The sequence below is a fragment of the Taeniopygia guttata genome, chromosome 9 (assembly GCF_048771995.1).
Source record: "Taeniopygia guttata chromosome 9, bTaeGut7.mat, whole genome shotgun sequence".
NCBI classification, from domain to species: Eukaryota; Metazoa; Chordata; class Aves; order Passeriformes; family Estrildidae; genus Taeniopygia; species Taeniopygia guttata.
The window spans coordinates 6046899-6060845 of NC_133034.1; the positions used below are offsets into that span (position 1 = coordinate 6046899).

The 13947-nt window shown below is 50.2% G+C and overlaps 1 protein-coding gene across 12 annotated transcripts in view; it reads right to left on the reverse strand.

Annotated features, from left to right (window-relative positions):
- The window catches only part of LOC115496380 (uncharacterized), an 84752-nt gene that overhangs the window by 24741 nt on the left and 46064 nt on the right, over positions 1-13947 (reverse strand). For 2 of the 12 annotated variants that reach the window (XR_012057338.1, XR_012057345.1), the window contains exon 4: positions 7389-7509. The exons of 9 other annotated variants lie outside the window; for them this stretch is intronic. The gene's annotated coding sequence lies outside the window, so the exon portion shown is untranslated. Of the gene's footprint in view, positions 1-4315; positions 4472-7388; positions 7510-13947 lie in introns of all 12 variants that reach the window. One more of the 12 variants, XR_012057343.1, reaches the window with a different exon arrangement.

Sequence of the window (13947 nt, forward strand, 5' to 3'; positions counted from 1 at the left end):
GGCAATTCCAGCTCTGCGGCTCCGCTCTGCCCCAGCCAGGCTCCCCAGTTTCTCTCCTGACCTATGGATTTGCAAGTAATCCTGCCCATGGCCCTGCTGGAGCACTGCCAATCTTGTTGAGGTATTTAGAGACTGAGAAGACTGGTTATATATCACAACTGATTTTAAAGAGGCTTTAAACCTGGGAATTAAATTCTAGCCTGCCGGACTCAGCCAGAAAATGCTCAGCTGTTTTCACTGGGGTCAGAATTTAATCCAGGGCTGAGTCCATTTAAGTCTCCTCGGGCTGAAGTTGGTGTTCTGGAGCAGTCCAGGTGACAGTGTGATGTCCAGTGGCACATTCCTGCTACCCCCGAGCAGGAGGGGCTGGCTGGGAATGGCCAGGACAAGGGCAGGGAGCAGCATGGGCCTTGCTGTTCTACACTGGCTCTGATCAGAAGTGCCCTGATGTCCCCTCATTGCTCTACATTTTGGGTGTTGCCACAGGTCCAAAGTGCCAAATGTAGGAGCCAAGTCTGGGGTCTCTATCCAGCATCAGCCCTGACTTAGCAGGAACCTGTCCAGCTCCACATCTGCCTCCTCCAACCCACTTTCTTCCTATTCTTTGTTTCTTCAGTCTCTCAGATCAAGGTCTCCTGTCCCCTGAGGTCCTCCTAGTTGTGTTTTCCTCTCACACCGTTCCTGGTGCCTGAGACAGGGACACCAGTGATGCATTAGGTTTTAGCTGTTGTATTTTTCAGATTCTGTCCCTCTTTAGTGTGTAGTTCTGAGCGTCATATTAAGGGATGGTGAGCTCTTTTCACACAGTGGGTAGACAAAACAATTCCTTTCCTAGCTCAGAACCAAGGACAAGCACCCAAATTTCAGACCCAAGAGCATAAACAACATGGACTGAAGAGAGATAAACAAGAAGGATGGGACTTCATAACTTAAAGCTATAATTGTACAAATTAACTCCAATATGGAAATGGACCAGAACTTATAAAAGTGAGACACCCCATGACCTGTTGTGCATTTTGTGACCATTTTGGTTCATCTTGGGTGTAGCCCTGGCTGGGCTCTGGTGCTGCCCAAGATGTATCCACTGAGGCCTTTTAATAAATCCCTACTTTATTCTTTAGCTCTGTCCAGTCTCTGTTCTAGGTCATCCTCGATAAGGAATCACCAGGACTCTCTCCCAGCACCCAGGGGTGCTCCCGGATGGATCCAGCAGGATGGTGACAGGCTCTGTTTGCTGCTCCATTTCTCCCCTGTCACTCCTCATGCTGCCCTTGCCCTTGTGGATATTCCTGGACATCCTCAGGAGTGTCCTGTGGTGCCTCTCCAGTCTCTTCCCAGAGGGCTGACAGCTCCTTGGGACCACACAGTTGCAGTTCCTGTTGCTTTTCCCCCTGTGCAGTTGCCAACCAATAATCAGTTGGACTCGATGACCCCTGTGGGTCCCCTCCAGCTCAGGATATTCCATGGTTCCATAATTCCATGGCTGCTGCAAAGCTTCTTTGCAGTCACCTTCTGCTGGCTCTGTCCTGAGCATGCCACATCAAGGCAAATTTTACTTTCCTGCCTGCTCCCCTTCCCACATTTTTTATGCACAAGGCAGCAGAAGCCCTGCCACACTTCCCTGGAGGGCTTTACCTGTAATTCCAGCCTCATGGGCAAAGGGATGGTTGCTCCTCAGACCCCACTGGAGAATGCTCTTGGTTCACAGCTTCACCTTCACTCCTGGCAACTCTGACAGACTTTTTGGAGGGCTCAGAGAAGAGTTCAGTGCCCAAAGCATTACAAGCTTGTACAAATCCTGGTTCGTGCCAGGACCATGAGCAATCAACCCTCTCCTTCTCACCTTGACGTGTTCTCAGCTGTTTCCCACCCCTCTTTCCCTTCCAAGCCCAGCAAAAACACAAAGTCTTGCCTTGCCTTGGGGTCTGGTCCATTGGCTAAAGCTCCCTAGGGAAGCAGGACTTGGATTTCACACCCCACCCCAGCACAAGGGGGAGGGAGAAGCTTCTCCTACAGCTGCCCTACATCCCTGACCCTCCAACGTGATCCACAGAGTCCCATGGGATGGGAACCCCTGCCAGCACTGAGACTGCAGCTGGAAGGCAGCTTGCCTTGGGGCTGCCCAGGACTCCAAGAAGTCCATGAGGTGCAGGAATCCCACCAGCCCTCAGCAGGGCTGCTCAGCTTGCAGGGCTCTCTTACAGGGAGCCAAAGGAGCTGGATGCTGAAGGACACACTGAATGTTTTAGGGTCTGAGGCAAGATTTTCCTGTCCATGTCCAAGAAAATTCACCTGGAGCTCCACTGGAATGTGTGCAGAGGTGTCAGGCCCTCTGGAGGCTGACTGAACATTCCTTAGGCAGGATGAACAATCCTAGGAAGTCCTGGTTTTCTCCTCTGCCCCCAGGAGAAGCCAGGCCAGCCAGCTCAGCACAGGAACCAGCCTGAAAAGGTGATACCAGGAGAAAACTCCACAGAAATTGCAAACCCCTCCCTCCCAACCCTAAGGAGCCACTTCCACAGTTCACAACAAGGTGTCAGCGACACCCATGGATGCCTGAAGGTGTTTTCACACCCAGCTACAGGGACAGAAGAGCAGGCAGGGATTGTCCATTCTCCATCCCCAGGCAGCAGTGGGACCTTGGCTCCCATCAGGGCAGGGATGCCTCTGGCAGGGAGGGAGGGGAGTGGGTGAGGAAGCAGCACCTCTGGCAAGATCCAGAGTGAATCCTGCTGATGGACAATGGCAGGGCTGTCACTGCCCAGCCAGCCTCAGGACACTGCCCTTAGGGATGAGGCCCTGCCCTTCCTCAAATATTGGATTTGCCATGCATGGAAGTGGCAGTGCCAACTTCTTCCTCCTGCACAGTCACACCACAGCCCACTCTGTCCTTCTGGATCCAGGCATTGGGAGCAGCTCCCTCTCCAGCCCAGCAAGGTGTTGCTTTAACAATCAGAAGGATGGAAAAACAAAACCCTTTATTGTCCACTGTTAAACTTTACTGTCTAATGTTTTAATAAACAGTCAAGTTCTTCCTCTGATCATTAAATCTGCAGTAAAGCAGGGTGGAAACCGGTTTATGAGATTCTATCTACATCACTACCACACAAATGGGAGGTCCTGGCAGCTGCAAACAGCTACTCCCAGTTCCATGGCTTCCTGCCCACCCTGAGGTCTGGATCTGCTGTGGGTTTGGGAGAGGTGCAGCTCATCCCTTCCCATGAGAGATGGGCAGAGTGAGACCTCTCCAGGGCCCTCTCCAGTTAATCCACTGAGCTCCACTTCAGTGCAGAAAATATAGTGCAGAGATGATGCTGGGCTCCTAAGAAGGAGCAGGAATTTGTCCTGGAGAGGGCCAGTGGGAACACCACCTTGAAATGGTTTCAGACAAGTGAGCAATTGACTCCTGAATTTGTGACAATTGGAAGCATTTCCATGGCAGCAGTTTTTCATGTTCAGTGGTCAGGGGCACGCTTTAAATCTGAAATAATTTCCTGTTGTACTCACGGAATTACAGAGGAACTGGAAAATTCACTGAGTGGGAACTAAACCAGTTACAGATATAGACTTAAAAACAGAAATAATGAAATCCCCAGGGTTTGGGGTGACAGGGATGGGGAGTATCATCCTACAGGTGGGAGCAAGCCAAGGGTCACCCTGCAGCAGCAGCTTCAAAGCTGGGTCACTGCTCAAGTGCCTGGAGAAACCTAATCCCTTTGTTATCTCTGGGATGATCCCTGTTTGCTTGAAAGCATTAACACCCTTTAATCTTTGTTTTCCCTGGAATCCCCAGGCCCCAGCTGTTGGCCGTGTGGACCTGAACATGAGCAGTGCTGGTGGTCCCTCACACTCACTCCCAGCAGGATGAACTTCCAACCACCTTCCAGAAGTTCTTTACCACTTTTCCTGGGAAGGAAACAATGCCCATCCCACCACAGCAGTTTTACTGGCTCAGTTGTTGCAGCAGCTTTGACTGTCAGCAGTGAGGCTTCATCTCCTCGGGGGTGGCTCTGTCGGCAGCAGATCCCAAATTTCCTGCTCACCACCATTTGTGGGCTGTTCTGACCATTTGTCCAGTCATAAAATTATCAGCACATTATCCCTGGGCAATGACTTGTAATTGTCTCTTTTTATTACTCAATAAACAGTTTGGAAACCAAGACCCAGAGTGAGAGTAGGAACTCGCTCACTACTTTACAGTAGTGCAAAGAGAGAGGTGAAGGAGCACTGAAAGGTACCAAAAAAACCCAGGAAGGAGAGCATTTTGTTAGATTTACTTTAGTAATTAATGGAAAATGTGGTCTGGGACACTTACAGGAGAATGGAGAAAAAGAGACACAGCCTTGAGAAGTCCTGCAGGGGAAAGTTGCTGGGATACATATCCTTGATCACAGCTCCAGTAGCTCACAGCCTAGTTTTCCATCCCTTGGTCCCAAATGTCAATATTCCCTTGTGAACACACCCAGAGAGCCTCAGGAAAGAAAAATACAGCAGTTAGCTGGCACAGTACAGCTCCAGTACTGCAGCTCTATTAGAGCCATATATTCCCAGCTGCAGCCATATATTCCCAGGCATCGCCGGGAAAAGGGGCTGTGATGGAGGAAGGAGATCATTCCAAATGAAAAAGAGATGCAGTTTCCAGAGAGCCAGAACTACTCCTAAATCTAAGCCTAATTGAATTATAAATAGCCTGGGTGCTTTCTTTCCATCCACAATCTCGTTAAACTTCCAAATATATGGATATATAATCCCATGTTTTCTAAACATTTCTATTCAACTTTCAGTTCCAACGTGACGTTTTATATCTCAAAGTTGACCTATTTTCAGGAGGAAAAAAATTCTCTGAGTTCCCCCAATCAAAATGCTTCACTTTGGGATGAATGAAATGTTGGGAGGGATTTTTTCCCCTTTTTCCAAAGGAATATATTCCTCACTGGGAACTACCAGAGCAGATTTTATTCATTCATTTAAGCCCAGTTGAGCCATGGAAGAGATAAAAAAGCCCACCCTCCACCCAATTTGCACAGCAATGATTTCCAACCTGCTTTCACATTTCAAATTAAGCTACCCAATCTATCCCATGGATTTGGGATATAGGAATTTAAGGGGTAGCTAGGGATTGATAAATTGAATAATGGGTTGTGTCTAAAACAACAGTTTATTGGGTAAATATCTCTGTCAAAAGAAGTATCCAGAGCATGCTCTGTCCTGTTGGACATGGATTTCTCCCAATTCCCATCACTGCAGCTCATTGTCAGCTTTGGAAATTAAAGGAGTGGAGATTTTGTCTTACACACTGGTCTGACAGGCCAATCTCCAGAAGAATTAGGTTTAAATTGGATATTGGGAAGAAATCCTTCCCTGTGGGGAGGCCCTGGCACAGGGTGCCCAGAGCAGGTGTGGCTGCCTCTGGATCCTTGGAAGTGTCCAAGGCCAGGTTGGACAGGGTTTGGAGCAACCTGGGGTAGTGGAAGGTGTTCCTGCCCATGGCAAGGGGTGGAATAAGATGAAATTGAACTTTAAGGTCCCTTTCAACCCAAACCATCCTGGGATTCTATTAATCCACTCCCAGGCTGTGTCACTGGAAAGACTGAGCAGGATGACACAGAAAGAGATTTTTATGGGATCTTTTTTTTTTGAGCTTTCCTGATGCCATCCTTCTATTCTGCAACAATGTTGGGCTGGAGAGAGACAAAAAAACCCTCCATGTGGATTCTCATTTGCACTTGTCAGAGCTTTTGCTCCAGGCTGCCTGGAGGCTGTTGGACAACTCTGTGCTCTCACCAGGTTTTCCTGACAATGCCGACAGGATTTTGTTTCCAGAGCCAGACTGGGAAGCACAGATCCCACAGCAGCCCGGCAAAGCACCCTGAGCTGAAGAGGCAGTCCCCAGCACACGGGATGCAGAGGGATCTGTGCTGTTTGCAGCACACAGAGCTCCCACTGCATCCCAAACTTCTCACAGAGTGCTCATCAATCAGAGCACCAACGTGGCCCTCCTGCCTGCCCACAGCCATCACAGGGCCTGGAAGGCTGAGGGATCCAGGGAAGGGCAGCCACGTGCACCCAGGGGGACAAGGACATCTCACATGAGCAGCCATTCCTTCCACTGGGACTTGGAGCTAATTTATCCCAAGGGAAGGTTGGTTGTTCACAGCCTCTCGAAGAGTTTCTGATAGAGCTGAAGGAAGGGTGGCAATTCCTCTGCACACCAACCCCCAGGACTATTCTTTCCTCTCTGGAATGAAAAATAAAGTTTATAGCAGGAGGAGAACAGGCAGCAGGACAGATGCTCCGTGTTCAAATCCCTGTTGCCTGAGGGAGACAGAGCTTCTCCAACCCTGGTGACCAGGAATGATGTGGGAATCCAGGGCTTCCCTCTGGCTGCCCTGGAAGGTCTGGGACCCTGGCAGGGGGTCAGGAACCCCCTGTACAGAGCCCCCAGAGACACTGTCTGTGATCTCTGTCCATGGAAAAGAGTTTTCAATCTTACAGGATGAATTACAAGCTTTGAGTGTTTGATAAGAGTAATAATTAAGTGTGACACGGGTGCAAAAGTAAAATTTTAGGTTTCTAGATTAGAGGTCCAAAGGGCACAAGATGGAGGAAATTGGGTGTGTCTTGTCCTTTTTCTCCTTCTTCATGCCCTCCATGTTTCACTGTGGTGTTGGCATTTTTCTGTTGGTTCAGGCTGGGGACACACTGTTCAATGTAGGTGACAGATATTGGCACATTATTGTAAATCCAGCACAGGTAGTTTCTGGTATTTAATGTTTGTAACATCCCACTGAGGGCAGAGCCCCACACGCTGCCCTGCAGGACAGAGCTGCGGCAGGGCAGCAGAACATGTTAGAGATAAACAGAATAAACAACCTTGAAAACAGCACAGATGAATTATGGCTTCTTCTTTGGCAACGGGGCAGAAAGACAGAGACTTTCTACAATATTGGAATCATCAATACCTCAGATTCCAACAGAATGACACCTGGGATGTCCCAGGGTATTCCCCCAGCTTGCTGCCACTCCAGGTGGGCACTAAACCCTCAGGGATGCTGCATCACACCTGCAGCTCCTGTACAGGTTTTCAGGACCTGTCACTGGTACCAACCACCACAGCCAGGTGCCTGCATCCCCTCCTAAAAATACCAAATAAAGAGCATCTTAGAAACAGAAAATCCTCACTCTGCTTCTCCTCACTCTGCTACCATCCACACCCCCAGGATTTGGAAGGCAGTTTACCACTGAAGGCTTGCCAGACCCTTGGCTGGCCAATTCCCAAGACCAGAAATATCATAAATAAGTCGATCTTTACTTCTTTCCCTTCCCCAGTCCTTCTTTAAATATCCTTGTGAGGCCACCAGCCTGAGCCACAGCTGGGCCCTGCTCACCTCCAGGCACTTCAGCGTGTTCCCTCATGGACACCATCCCACTGCCTTGGGAACAGGAGTCTCCTCTAAGCCTCTTGGAGGCCTGAGGACATAGAAGAGCTGGTCAAAAGGAGTAAGTCCCCTGAAAAATCAAGGAGGTGAGGTTTAGACAGAGAGCTTCAATCTGAAAAGCCAGTTCTGGGAGGCTGCAGAAAGCCAGAAGTTTGGGATTGGGAAGCAGAATTATTTCCTCCTGGGAAGCCTGGTGGGTCACCCTCCTCTCCCAAACCACCAGCCCAGGCAGAGCTGTGCATCCATTTTAATCCACTCCCAAGTGTCTTGCAGGATGGAGAGAGTTTAACACCCTAAAACCTCAGGTGAGGGGATCACAATCCTGCAGAAGGGAGGATGCTCCATGCAGGAATCACCACAGGAGCATCCAGCCCCAGGGCTCTGCTTCAGACGCAGCACCTGACTCCAAACATGGGCAAAGACAAAACTGAGGCTCAGAGAGAGCAGAAATAAATCAGTGACAGAATCTCCAAAAGAGACAAATGAAGTTGGAATACGTCCTTGTTTATTTTAATGTTTGGAATGTTTTCCAGGTGATTTATACCCCCACTTCAATGTGTTTCTCTCTTTGTCTCTCTCTTTCTCTCCCTTCACTTTTTTTCTTCTTTAAAACAGGGGGAAAAAAAAAGAATATTTGGGAGTTAATTGGTTTTCCAGGCTTGGCAGCCAGACAGTGTAATTGATCTCCGAAGAGATGGATTTGTCAGTGGGCTGGGCATGAATTTGACAACCAGGCAAGGAAAGGAAGAAATATTTCCCTCTGCACACCAAGCAAAAGGGGGGGTCATCCTGGCAGAGCCAGCACCCCAGGGCCAAGGCTCCCCTTTTCCCAGATTTCCATGTTAAATAGTGCTTGGTGCCTTGGGCCCCTTCCAGTAAGAGGGACAGGAGATTTGAGCTGACTGGGAAAATCCCCTCCTTCAGAGCTACATCTCAGATGACATTTTTGGCTTTTCCTTTATCCCAGCTTTTCAAAGCTCCACATGGGAAAACGCCTGTTTGCCTTTAATGTGTGGCATGGGAGTTCCTTGCCTTTCCATTCTCTCTGCTGTTTTGTCCTGCCTTTTGGAAGTCTATTACCCCTGGATACCTCAAGCAAGACACCTGTACCTGCAGCTCCTGCCACCCCATACCTCCCCAGTCACAACTGCTCCTCACCCCAAACCCCACACCTCTCACCTCTACTCTCCCCAAAGAGCTGGTGCCACCCTAAACCTCTGGGAGTTTGTTGTGGGAGCAGAGCTGCTCACACTGTGAGGGAAGAGGAGCCCTGAGTCGGGGGGACAAGGATGCCCCAACTCCCCACGTCCACTTTGCCCCATCAAACCAAGTTCCCGCTGTTGGGCAGCACAACAAACCTGGACCACACACAGAGGTTTTCCTCCGTTGGAGCAAAGAAATTCACATTCTGGTCAGGCAAGAGGCCTGATCCTGCTCTCCTGGAGGATGCTGTGCCTGAAGGCACCTCCCTAAAGCTGCCAGGGTCCCCTGCTCCCCGCTCCCAGCCCGCAGCAGATGGCAAGCAGCCGTTCCCGACAGACGTTCCGGCAGAACCCGCAGGGAATCCAGGCTCCCACTGATCTCTGCAGGTAAACCCACCTGGGAATTCGGTGCAAAAAGCACACAGCAACAGATTTCCCAGAGCCAGCCCCGGGGTTTAGTGCTGTCTGTCTCTACAGGGGCTGAGCAAGGCATTCCTGGGTTTGTGGCCCCACAGCAGCAGGGCAAGCGCTGGTCCTGGGAAGAGAATCCTCCTCCCATCACAGAGGGGCGCCCATCCCTCTATCCCGGAGCTTCCTATGGACTTTGGTTGTTTTGGAGGGTGCACATCCCAGGAAAAAACACCCTGCAGAATTCCTCTCTTCAGCATAAGGCTCTTTTTGGCTCCTTTTGCTTTTTGCTGCACATTCATTCCAAACACCTGTCTGAAGATCCACTGGCTGAGCTTGGAAGGAGCCAGGAAAAACCAACAGCTTCTCCCAAACAGACTCTCTTTCCCCTTGTGGGCAACCCAGAGGAGGATATCACATTCCTATACACCTGCCAACCTGCCTGGGAGATGAGGAATTGCAGTCCTTTTATCCCTTAGAGCCCTCTTGGAAAAGCCAAGCTGAAGCCAAGGCTGCTCTAGTTAAGTTGTGCTGCTCAGAATGACTGAGGCAGCGATTCTGTGCTGCCGACACCCCCCTGGCACAGCCCTGCGGCAGGAAACGCGGACTTTGCACAAGGCAGAATTAAAGCCTGGAGCGAACTTCCACGGGAAGTTGTCGTGGCCAAGAATCCGTGACATTTCAGAGAGGAAGCAGGAATGTGCGTGGATAACAAGAATAGCCGGAGTTAGGCAGCTAAATACCAACATCTCTGCTGAAAGGGATATTAATATTGCGGGCCACCTCCAGCTCGGGGAGATGATGAGCAGATCTAACAGGAGGCAGGTTTGCCTTCTGCTGCGCCTCCCTTTGCAACACCCGCTCCTCCGAGAGGACACGGAGCTAGGCAATCCCACCCAGCTCCCGCAGTTCTTATCTTCCAGTGCTTTTTTCAAAAGCCTCTGTCAAAAATACTAAACAGCCTTATTTTGCCGTTGTTTGCACTGGGTATAAAACTCTGTAATGGGAGATTTCTGGAACTGCAAAGCAGGTTTATGGCAGAAACGCTGCTCCGTGCAGGTGGAAGATATCACTCACTCCCCAGCGCCGCTGCTACCGCAGCCTGTGACAGGGAAGCAGCTCACAAATGGTCCCGCGAAGGAAAACATCTGTTCAGAGCTAGCAGGTACACAGATCATCTGCAAATTGCACAGCTTGCGCCTGATTTTCCCCGGCTTTGTTTAGCGACTCGCAGCTCCGCGCAGACGGAGGCAGACGGAGCTGGAGCCGGGGAGCGCCCGCACAGCATCCCACCGACCGAGCACGGGCCGGGATGGGCTGAGGACATTGTTTCACTCAGCACCACTCCAGAAAGCCAGGTCAGGCTTTGCAGCAGGCGTAGTGGCCCTTCCCCCGCAGATCCAGGTCTCTCCTGCCCCAGGGGTACCCCGTTTTCCCTTCTCACACGTTCCTCGGGCACGCAGCGCTGCCTCCACCTCACACACAAAAGATTTCCTGATCCCTGCTAGACCTTTACATCTGCTTTATGTTATGGGGCTCAGATTAGGAAACAGGAGGATTGTGTTTCCAGCAGACAGGATCTCTGGTTGATCTCCAGCCAGCCCCAGGACTCGAGCGCGATTCCCAGCACTGCGTGTCATGGCTGGAAGGAAGAAGCACAAAATTGTGGAAAAGTTTGGGTTAAAGAGACCTTTAAAGGCCGTCTAGCCCAAGGCCCCTGGCATGAGCAGGGACACCTTGCAGTGATCAGGCTGCTCAGAATCCTCCTGTGCTGCTCAGGATCACCCACTCCCTGCATTCCCACCTCTGTGAAAGGACTCGGATACCTCTGACTCAGGCCACAGTGCCAGCTGTGTCCCAAATCCCTCTGCCTGCTCAGGATTATTCCAAGGAGCTAAGAGAACAATTTTGCCTTGTTCTCTCTTTTTTTTTAAAAAAATAACAATTTTGGTGTGCTCTTTATTCCTTGAGAAAAGCAAACGGAGCAGGAGAAGGGGCCCCACCCCTGGTATCAGGCTTGCACCACCTCCTCTGAACTCCTGCTGCCCTCAGCTCTCCATCAGACACATCAACACCCTTGGCACGGGATTTATCCTGTCAGGAGGAGTTCACCACTCCTGGCACTGAGCCACAAGATTTATTAAGTCCGGGACACACACCTCAGCAATCAATGGGAATTTCAACTGCGACTCCACTGAGAAGGAGATCCAGCCTTTTAAAATCCCATTCCTCAAACACAGTGGTGCTGCAAGAAGCCCCATTAAACACCTGCCTTGGGTGGGCAAAGAGCTGCTGTACCCTGCCTGGTGACACTGCATGGGAGGCCCCATGCAAGTTTTGTCACCCAAAACTGGGGTCAAGTCTGGTGAGCTCAGCCTGGAGCTGCCTCCAAGGCTCATCAGAGTAAAGTTGGCCTTTTGCAAGAGGCAGCTGCTGGGAAAACCTGACTTGTTAGTGTAAGAAAATGAAGGGGAAGAGGTGATAAAATTGTTCTCTTTCCATGTACCAGGAGGTTTAACATGAAGGAAGAGAAAGTGCCGCTCAGGGTGAAAGAATATCAGCAAAAGGTCACAACTCACTCATTAATAAATTTAGGTGGGAAACTAGAATAAGACTTCTGGCTGTCCAAGGAATTAGGGGATAGACAATGCAATAGGAATGGTTTTTCAGCTTTGGAGATGTTTCATCAGCTTCAGTGGAAGAGGGCAGGACCTGCTGGTCCTGCCCCAGCCCAGTTTTGGTTGTTAAAGCAGCATCACCGCAGCCCTGCAGCCCAAGGATGCCAGAGCCAAGGTGTGTGGGAAAGACAGCTGATTTAATTGGAAAAGAAAAAAACAAACCGACAAGTTTGAGGTTTGGGTCTGAGACAGAGCAGGAAAACCAAGGGAAATATAAATCAAAAATCTCCAGGATTGCTCAGGAGGCAGCTGACCAGCCTTCCAGGGGAAGAGCAGATGTTCTCTGCTGACAAACCAGCCCTGCCTGTCCTGCAGCAGCCCACACGGAAAACCATATAGAAAATCATTAAACAATTATAACCTCCATTGAAAGGAGATCAGCCTTTGAAGACATTTCCCCAGAAACCTCCGTTCGCAGTTTTCAAATAACCCCCTGTCTCATCAGAATAATTGTCAGGAGTAAATGCTTTGGAGCTCAGCAAACACTCAGCACAAGGAAAGCAAAGAAAAAAGAGCCAAGGCAACCCCGCAGGTTCTGCTCTGTGCAAAGCCACAGCCCTCAGAGCAAGCACCCCATGGAGATGTCACCAGCATCAACCCTCAGCAGCCCCAGTGGCCTCCAGGGAAATGGGCTGATCCCAGCAGAGAAAGGGCTTTTTCCATCAAATAATCCCTCTGTGCCAGCTCAGCGCTTTGCCAGAGGAAAGGATTCACCTGAAAAAACCACCCAGCCAAAAAAAGGAAGTTCTAATACACTGGCTGGTTTAACACACAATATTATCGCTCCCCACAGACAGAGGCTTCTCTTATTTTGAAGGTGCTTAAGCACCTGACTTTAGTTAGGCTGAAATACTGCTCAAAAATCTGGCCTTTCATGCAGAACCAAGATAATCTTTGAAGACACAGCAACTCAACCGGCTTTGCTAAATCAATCTCCCCGTTATTTTATTCAACGCCAAAGAAGTTCCCAGGGATCTCATTTCTACCAGAACTTGTTAACAATTTATAGCTATCACCCTAATCATTAAAAACAAACAATGGGAAAGAAAAAGAAATTATTAAATTAATCCCTGATGGGGAATCCCAGAAAAGAAAATAATTCTTTTTCAAGACTGCCAGAATTAGGGGCCAAATCGTGTGAAAACACAGGGAGCAAACGTGGGAGCAGCATCTGAGCTGCTGAGGGTGGCAAGGGGGGCTGCATTGCTCCAGAGCTCTTTGCTGTCATTCCCTATGGGATTGGCCATCATGGTGTGATACAGCAAACTGATGGTCAAGGCAGGATGAGCCTTTTGAACTCTCAGAGTGATTTCTGACAGAGCTTGGGCTGAGCAGCTCAGCTCAGCAAGGAGAGCCAGGCCCTGCAGGAGCACCCTGAGGACCTGGAGCACAGCCAGGCACCCTTGGGCTGCTGGGGACAGCACATCCCTACTGCCCTGGGAGCTCTGACTGCGCTGCCTCAATGAAAATCAGCATCCCTCCCACCCCTCCGTGTCTCTGACAGCCATGGGGGCTCCTGGGCCCAGCCTGAGCCCATAAATCACGGCAGGAGGAAACAGGAGGAGCTTTTATTAGCCCGCTGATAGAGACAGAAACAAGGACACCCTCGGAGCAGGCACTGCTCTTGCCTCACGAGAGCCCAAGCCCACACATTTGTCAGGTCTGGGCTAGGTTTTTGGAGGCACTTTTTTACCCACCATTTGGGCTAAAAACAAAGGCATTAACTACCCTGCAAAAGCCATAGTTCAGCACACTTACACTTCCCCTCCAGCCCACCAAATGCCTGTGTTAAATGCAGAATAAAAAGTGTGGGGGCAGCAGGGGGAAGGATCTTTCAAAGGGAAGGCAGTGAAAGGCCTGGCCAGAGGATCCCCAACTCAATCCCAGCCCAAGGGAATGCCAACGTTCCCTTCATGCCTGGCCTGTCACTGAGCAATTGAAGGTGCTAATGGGAAAGGATGAATAGAGGGAGAAAACACTCGTGGAGATCGCTGCACGCATTACACACTGCTGGAAGTAGGGGATGGATGAATGGAGGCAGCAAACACACCGGCGATAACTGCCTGCATTGCACAGTGCCGGACTTAGGTCCAGTTTGGTGAGGCTTGGAAAATTCAGGATTTCTTCCACTGCCATCCCTCCCAGCAGAGCATTTTGCCGGTGGCTGAGCGGGCTGGTCCCAACAGAGGGCAGTGACACACTGACCACGGGCCAGCCCTG